We start from the raw sequence: 8,502 nt of genomic DNA on the forward strand, positions 1-8,502 counted from the left end.
CCCCTTGCCCGAAGAGAAGGGGGGCACTGGCATGTGAGCCCCGTTCTTTGCATTCCCAGTGTGTGTGCGTTGGAGGGGGGCACACGTACACACACGTGTATACACACATGCACACACATGCCAGCTTCCCAGCCCAGGTGCAAACTCCCATCTGTCTTCCTAAAGCATTGTCTCCCTCCTCTCAGACAATGCTGGCTTTGATGGGTTTCCTTGAAGGACACACGGTCCACATGCTTTGTATGAAAGGCAAATGCCACTGTCCCCAAGTGGAATGCACTGAGCACTGGGACTGCCACCCCCAGGAGAGGCAGTGTGGGTGCCAGGCAGAGCCTCTTGCCCTTGCCTTCTGCTTGGCCTGTACCCTTCGGATGCCTTCTTGTTTACTTCCTAGCTTTTTCAGGAATTCTAATTCCTTCTTGGGAGCCAATTCCATTGCAGCCTTGACTTCCCCAGTCTTGTCTGTTGTTCCTATCCCATTGCCTAAGACACCACCTGGCACACAGGAGCCTACCTCGGGGGGCCAGTGAGAGGAAGGAAAATTAAGCTTGAAACCAGTGAGGAACTCACCTCCAGTATCTGTTTCACAAGATTGCAGTCTACCTCAGACTCTTATCTTCTAGAACCTTCTAGAACCTTCCTTACTGGCCCTGCAGAAATTCCAAAAAATTCAGGTCTTCCCCAAATGCTTGTTTCTAGTCTGGGTCTTCTGAGTTTCCTCCAACCATATTCACAGAAAACCCTCAGACTGGTGCCACCCTAATGTCTGTGAGATCCCCCCAAATGAGGATGGTCCTTCCAAGAACATCACAAGACACAGCAAGATGGAATTACAAGAGCCTGGCTTCACCAGGAAAGATGCTGATGATCAAATTAATCCCTTCTGGATGAGCTAGATCTAATCTCCCCACAGGCTCCTGAAAGGGTCACACTGAAACAGCTGGGTCCTTGGAATCACACTGTTGTGTGGTTCCTCTGTTTATTCTGGGTGATCCCAGGCTCCCCAGCGTCCTGGATCTTCTTTCTAAAGTGTCTCCTCTGCTGTGCAGGGTTTCAGTGACTGGCTTAGAAAGGCGCTGCTGTGCATCTCTGTGCACCTCTCCTGAACCCCAGAGGTCAGAGAAACAGCTGGCCTTTGGGAAGAGGAAGCGCCATACCAGGCACTGAGCTGAGCCTTAGTGGGGGGCGTTTTGCTGAGGCACAGGTAGGCTATCACCTCTTCACAGGGAGAAGAACAAGATTCCAAGAGGCCAAGCCACCTGGCCAGGGCCCCACAATCAGAAGAGGACAAGTTTCCTCCACTTTCAGCCAGCAAACTTTTACTGTTTGCTGGATGGAGGAGCACATTAGTTAACTCTGCTTTCGTTAGCAGGCATAGAGTTGAGGCCTGTTTCAGAACTACCCTTTCGAGAGTACTAATAGTGCAGTGAAATCACTCAAAACAGAAAGGCAGGGCAATTCTCCAGTGATCCAGGAAGGTGCCACCCGGCCTGCCAGGCCAGGAGGGCCTGAGCCCATCAAGCTGTGTTTCTAGGCCCTTGTGGAGAGATCAGACCTGGAGTGGGGCTGGGGTCCTTCTGTATCTGAGATGTCCCTGGCCTGAGACCCAGGAGGGCCAAGTTCAGAGTGTGCTGGTGCCTGACTGGAAGCAACCTCTTAGGCCATGTGGTTCCAAATTTTGCACACCATGGCTGTGTGACTCTGGCTATATCTGTATAATTACTTTTCTTCTAGTAGTTTTAAAATTTGACCCATTTAAATTTAAATTTATCTTTAACGTTAAGGTTTAAATTTAGAATGTCCCTCAAAGGTCTCGTGTGTTCAAAAGTGGGTGCTTGGATCAAGGAGACACCGTACTCATCAGTGGGTTGATCCATTGACAAGCTCATGGCCCAGTGTGCCTAGGATGTGGGTCTGGCTAGAGGAGGTGGGTCACTGGCTTGTGCCTTAGGAGGATTTATCTCCCTCCTTGCCTCTTTCTTTCACCCTCTGCTTCCTGGCAGCCATGAGGTGAGCAGCTTTCCTGCTAGATCCTTCCACCATGGCATTCTTGTGTTGGAGCCAGTTGACCATGGACTGAGTCCCCTGACTCATGAGTCAAAATTAAACCCTCCTCCTTTAAACTATGGGTGTCAGGTATTTTGGTCCCAGAGATAGGAAACTAATACAAACAGGATCTCACTAAGTTGCTCAGGCTGGCCTTGGACTTAGGATCTTCTTGAGGTCAGCCTCTATCTAGAGTAGCTATGACTACAGACATGTGCCACTGAGCCAAGCTTATCTTTACCTTAAACACAAATCCGGGTTGGGATTACTTGTCACATATAGAACATCATAAGAAATACGATGAATATACACAAAGCTTAACTCTATCTGTGGATAGTTTGCACCTGAGGCCTGCTCATTGGTAGAGAAAGAGTTGGGCACATTTTCCAGAGCTGTTGAACACAGACTAGCAAACTAGGCATGGCGGTTCAACCCTATAATCCTAGTCACCATGAGGCTGAGGTAGGAAGATCGCCAAGTTGGAGTCCAATGTGGGCAACATAGTGAGACTTTGTCTCAAAGTAAAAAAGAAAAACACCAGTGCTGCACCTCAGTAGTGGAGTGTTTGCCTAGCATGTGAGACCCTGGATTCAATCCCCTGGATTGTGGAAAACAAAACAATAAAACAACAAAAAAATTCAAAAACAAAATCAGCTTAGCACCTTGCAGAGATGTGCTCCGAATCCAGTGTCTATAACTTCCCTGGGTATCAGAATCACCAGGGAGCTTTACAAAGACACAGATAAGCGCTCCACTTGCAGAGAAGTCTAATTCAGTTGGTCCACAGTGGGGCCGGGTGCTTAGGAGGACTTCCCTTAACCAGAAGGGTTGAGGACAAAGGAGGGAGGTGGAGAGGGAGCGGCAGTCCTTCTGCGCTGCTGTCACTGTCAGTGGCTGTGGCCCAGGCCCAGACTCAGGGAGATTGAGCTAGCGTAGCCCCACCCCTTATTGAGGAGGTGCAGGGTCTGCACTCAGCCAACAGGTCCTAGTGTGGCGACTTTACCTGCCCCAGGACCACAGTCTATGCTGCAGACCACAGCTGCAGCGCCCTTCCACTACAGCTGGTACCAGGGAAGGTGCGGAGTGGGGGAGGTGCGTGGTCTGCACCCTGCAGGCCTCACACGGGCCCAGCACACCTGAGCCCCAACTGATCTACTAGCAGCTGCAGGTGCCATGGCAGAGGTGGGTGCAGTGAGATCTCTCTTCCAAGACCGTAATTATGGATCCAGTCACCTCCCCAGCTAAAGCAAAGAGGAGAGGGTGTAGGACAGGAGGGGCTGGGCTGGGACTCCGCACCTGCTTTCTCTTGGAGCCCTCCTGGTACTGCAGGGAGGTGTGGTCAGCCCTTTGACAGCAGAGTTAGCCAGGCCCCTGGAGGTCATGTGACAGCCAAGACTGCACCGCAAATGGTAGCAACAGGGTCTGTCTGTCTGATTGTGCCCCAGGCACAGGATGAAACAGAGTATCAGCCTGTGGCTGGATAAGAGCTGGCACTCAGTGGTTAAACTGCCGAGCCTCCAGGCCCACTACGCCTGTGCACACCAACCCAGGCCCCACTTCACACAGGCGAGAGTGGAGGCCAGCAAGACTGTGCCAGGGAGCAAAGTCAGAGTCTTCCCCAGGCCAGGGACTGTGGCACATGCTTGTAGCCCCGGCTACTTTGTCCAGAAGCTTGAGACAGCTTGGGTGGCACAGTGAGACTCTGGCGCCTGGGCCCCTCCCAGTCCTCCTGAAGGTCCCCTTTCCAAGCCAGCAGTAGCCACAACGTGACTGGGTTTAGAGCCTCGCCCATCATGCTCCTCTTCCCACCCAGTTTCCCCCCAGCCAACGTCCGCCCAGGGGAAGGCACGAGGTTGCCCAGACCATTCCAGCCTGCAAACATGTGCCCTTCTGGCTCCCAAACTGCATCGGCTCCAGCTAAGTGGCATGTATAACCTGCTGCTTCCTGCGGAGGACAAACACCAGAACCCACAGGGCCATCTTCTCACCTCCTCAATGAGCAGGGCTGTGCCGGGAGGAAGGGCCTGGCCTGGATGCCTCACGGGGCTTGAGGGTGGTATGAGGGAAGCAGGCTGCACAGAAGCCAAAGACAGCCCTGGAAAACTCCATTTTCTAAAGTGATTTCTGAATACAAATTGAGTTTGAGACCCACAGATACAGAGGGATGTTCCATAAACCAGGTTCCCAGTGGCTCAGGGCTGCCCAAATGACAGCAGCGTAACCTGGCAACCCCAGCAAGGCTCGTGGCACCTGCAGCCACCAGCTGTGGTCACCCAGGCTCCACAGCTAGTGAAAATGCCACACATGGAGTCCCTGGGAGAGAAGGGTGTGGGCAGGGAGGCAGGCGCGCCCTCCTGGCTGCGCCCTGGCCTGGGAAAAGTGTTGCATTCCTAGATCATGTGACATGGCTCACATGGGAAGGATTTCCTTTGAGGAATGGCCTGGCAGCATGAGAGCAACAGCTTGGCATCTGAGTGATTTTACCCTGAGGGGGTAAGAGAAGCCACAGACAGAACTTTGGAACACTCCACTTTCTAAAGTGATTTCTGAGCAAAGTGGAATCTGAAATCTACCAGCAGAGCAATGCTGGCATTCGGTAGGTGCCAGAAAGATGCTCGCTGTTGCCTGAGGGATCTGAGAGGCACACAGTCAGCCCATCACTGTATTCTTTCATTCATTCCATAAATACAGTCAGCCCTCACATCTACAGTGGGTTCTACAGCTGTGGATTCGACCAGACACAGAGAGAAACTGTTGAGGGGAAGACACTACATCTGCACTGAACATGTACAGACTTACTTAAAAATATATAGTGTAACAACTATTTACCTAGCGCTTCCACTGTATTAGGTAGTATAAATCATTCAGAGATGGCAACATCTGGATGGTAATGTGTGTAGATCATATAAAGACACATTTTACATATGGGATGTGGGCGTCCAGATCCAGGACTGTGAGCAGCTACACTGATGGGGCTCTGGGGACAGACAGCAACTTCGGCCCTCACATTTTATGGCATTACTTACATCCTAGCAGAGGAAGTAGCTGATCTGCTGTAAATAAGTAAATAGATTGCTCTGGTAATTTCCGACAGTGGCTGAGGATAGCACTGCACGCCTGTAATCCCAGCACTCAGGAGGCTGAGGCAGGAGGGTCGCTGTGAGTTTGAGGCCAGCCTGGGTTATGTAGTGAGTCCAAGTCCAGCCTGAACTACACAGTGAGATCCTGTCTCAAAAACAAAACAAAACTAAACAAAAACATTTTTTTCTCCAAAGAGTGGTAAATCCTAGGGAGGCAATAAAGCAGGGGCTTAGGTGGGACAGGTGCTATTGTGTGGTAGGAAAATCCCTCCCAAGCTGAGGAAAGGAAGCTGAGATCTCCTTGGAGCAAGGGAGCAGCCCTGGGGGGGGCACTTTCTAGGAGGAGGGAAGGCCAGGGGCTTTAGGTGACTGAATGAAATTCAGATGTGAGTCCCGAGAAATCAAGACATTTTCGAGACTCCAGGGCCAGCCCCAGGAAACCAGGGATTTCTCCAAGAGAACTAGCCCCTGACAAGGGCCAGGAAGGGGAAGGGCTACAGGTACCGCATTTTGCCTCAGGTTCTCTTATTCCCTCTGCGACCTGGAAATGTTAGGGTCTTCGAGCCTGTCTGTTTCATTTTATGCCATTATGAGCATCAGCTCCTGAAAGTTTGTCAGGCTGTATTTTAAAGTATAAAGTCATTTAATAATAATAACAACAATCACCTAATGTGGGGATCAAACTCAGGCCCTTGCACTTCTGAGGTAGGCGGCAGAACCACTGAGCCAAATGCTCGGCCCTATTTTTTGAAAACTATTGGTTAAATACCAATGGTCAAGTGCACTGGGAATAGGAAGACGGAAACCTTCGCTCCTGTCTCTGGCTTTTAGGAGGGGGTACTGTCCAGCCAGATGTGGGGGGCGGGGGAGACTGGGGATCAAACTCAGGCCCTTGCACTTCTGAGGTAGGCGGCAGAACCACTGAGCCAAATGCTCGGCCCTATTTTTTGAAAACTATTGGTTAAATACCAATGGTCAAGTGCACTGGGAATAGGAAGACGGAAACCTTCGCTCCTGTCTCTGGCTTTTAGGAGGGGGTACTGTCCAGCCAGATGTGGGGGGCGGGGGAGACAACAGCCAGCGGTGAGCACTGCACACAGACAGAGGTGAGAAAGGTCAGGATGACTTTGGGGCTCCATGGGGCCCAGAAGTAGCTTAGGATGTAGAAAGCTGGGCAGGCTGGGGACTCCTCAAGATTTAATCCTCAGAGCAAGGAGGATAAACCAACAGGAAGTCACCTATCCAAGCAATCTGGTCCCTCCTGGGGGGGGCAGATGGGAGGGGCCAGACTCAGATCTCCAAACACTGTTCACCACACTAAAACAGGAGAACACAGCTGCATTTCAAGGAACTCAAGATCTAATTTCAACCTCACACTTTATAGGGCAGGTGAAGATCAAAGTCATCCCTTCTATCTTAAAAGAAAGAGGCTGCCCCGGTGAGTCAGTTGTGCTGTTCCAGCCAATGTCATTTGGGAGGGGCTCAGGCGTTTTCAGATCTCAAATGAAACCAGAGACCAGTGGCTCACAGCTCAGTGGTGACCATGTGGCCGACCCTGAAAGCCAGCCTGCCCATCTCACCACCGATGACAGCGACTTTGGGGGAGGTGGTGCTAATGAGGGTCCCATCCTGACCCCAAGACTTGGGCCAGTCATCTGTGCTTTGGAAACTCAGTTTCCTCATATGAACAAATAAAAGCTCAGACAAGACCATCTTGAGTCCAGCTGATCTCTGCTGAGACTGCCACTTCTAAATACAGTTTGAGCATCCCCAGTATGAAAACCTGAAACGCTCCAAAATCCAAGACCTCATAAGCAACATCCAAACAAATGCCACAAGTGGAAGAAAAATTCCAAACCTGACCTCGTGTGACCCGTTGCAGTCAAAATGCAGGTGCAATAAAAATATTGTATAAAATTACACGCAGTCTGTGACTATAAAATGTATATGAACTTCTGGTCCCAAGCATTTCAGAGAAAGGCTACTCAATCTGGGCTTCCTGAGCTCCCTCTCAATCTCTCCTGCACCTGTGTGGAGGGCTTGTGTCCCAGTGTCTGAAAGCCACCCTGCCCCTGTAAGCTCCTCTCTCATTAAGCCCTCTCAGGAGCTCTGCTCTCCGGGAGGGGGTCCCCAGCCCTGTCGGGCAGAGAGGAGACAGATTCCCCATGCTGTGACTGGGCCCGGTCAGGTCCCCACTGCCCAGGACACAGGGCTGTGCATTAGGAGAACCACCAGCTGAAGGCAGCAGTCCTGGACACCCGCCACCACCTCTGTGCCTTTAATGTGAGCAGAGAAGGTGGCAAGGAAAGAAACCACTAGGTCGTAAGACAGGACAGAGTCCCCCAGCCCACATCCCACAGACAGCAAGTTCCGTCGAGGCACAGCCAGAGGACACTGTCCACCTGTCCTCCAAGACTGCATTGTCCTACAGCCACCCAGGCCGGGCAGGGCTGGGCTGGGCTTCCTGCCTGCCTGGAGCATCAGCCTCTGAAGAGCGAAAATTGCATCCAGTACACAGCACATCTCTTCAGGTCCCTGTCTTGTGAGACTGGGCTCGGACACCTGATGTGTGACTCGGGACAAAACATCTCACTTCTGTGAACCTGCTTCCCCAGACAAAAAGCAGGCATAACCATACCCATGGGTGGGTGCTGCGTGGCTTGGGAATGAATATATCAGGCAAAAAAGTAGGACGAGTCAGCACAGTCTCCAGCAAGGATGAGTGGGAAAGGAGGTTCCTGGTGTCCTGTCCACATAAGTTCCAGGCCTGTGTGACCCCACTGGTGACCCTCACAACTAAAATGATCAGATCAGCTTACTCAGGCAAGTGAAGAAAGCAGGCGACCAGGCCCCAAGCCCTGCACAGCCTCCCCCAGAAGGGCCTCTGAGCCGAAAACACACCCGGTCCAAAGGCTTGGCACAGCTGCAGCCGTCAGCGGCCCAGGCGCTGTCCTGCCTGAGGAATGTGCAGCCCCACGTGCTGGAGTGTCCCACAGGGGCAGTCAGCAGGAAATGGAGCAAAATGCCTGTGGGCACACACACACCCACACACACAGTGTGCACACTCACCCAGCCTACCTCCTCTGTCCCGACCCCAGGCACTGTTGGCTGCCTGGATCCGCAGGAGGCAAAGCCAAGCCCTTCAAGAGAACCAACTCTGCTTCTGTTCCTGCTCTGCAGCCCTGACCAAAATCACTCACCCTCTCTGGGCCGATTTCCTCCCCTCTTGGTGGTAAAGGAGGCCTCCCAGCCAACTCCAAAGGGCAGTGGCTTTGTGATATGTCCTCTTTCCGGAAAGACAATCGCTTCCCCCCACCCCCCAGGTCACTCATGCAGGATGGGGGTTCCCCTCAACACAGCCTTGGTAAAAGGAGACAGA

The sequence above is a fragment of the Fukomys damarensis genome, unplaced genomic scaffold (genome assembly GCF_012274545.1).
Source record: "Fukomys damarensis isolate Sample0158 unplaced genomic scaffold, DMR_v1.0_HiC HiC_scaffold_21, whole genome shotgun sequence".
In the NCBI taxonomy this organism is placed as follows: Eukaryota; Metazoa; Chordata; class Mammalia; order Rodentia; family Bathyergidae; genus Fukomys; species Fukomys damarensis.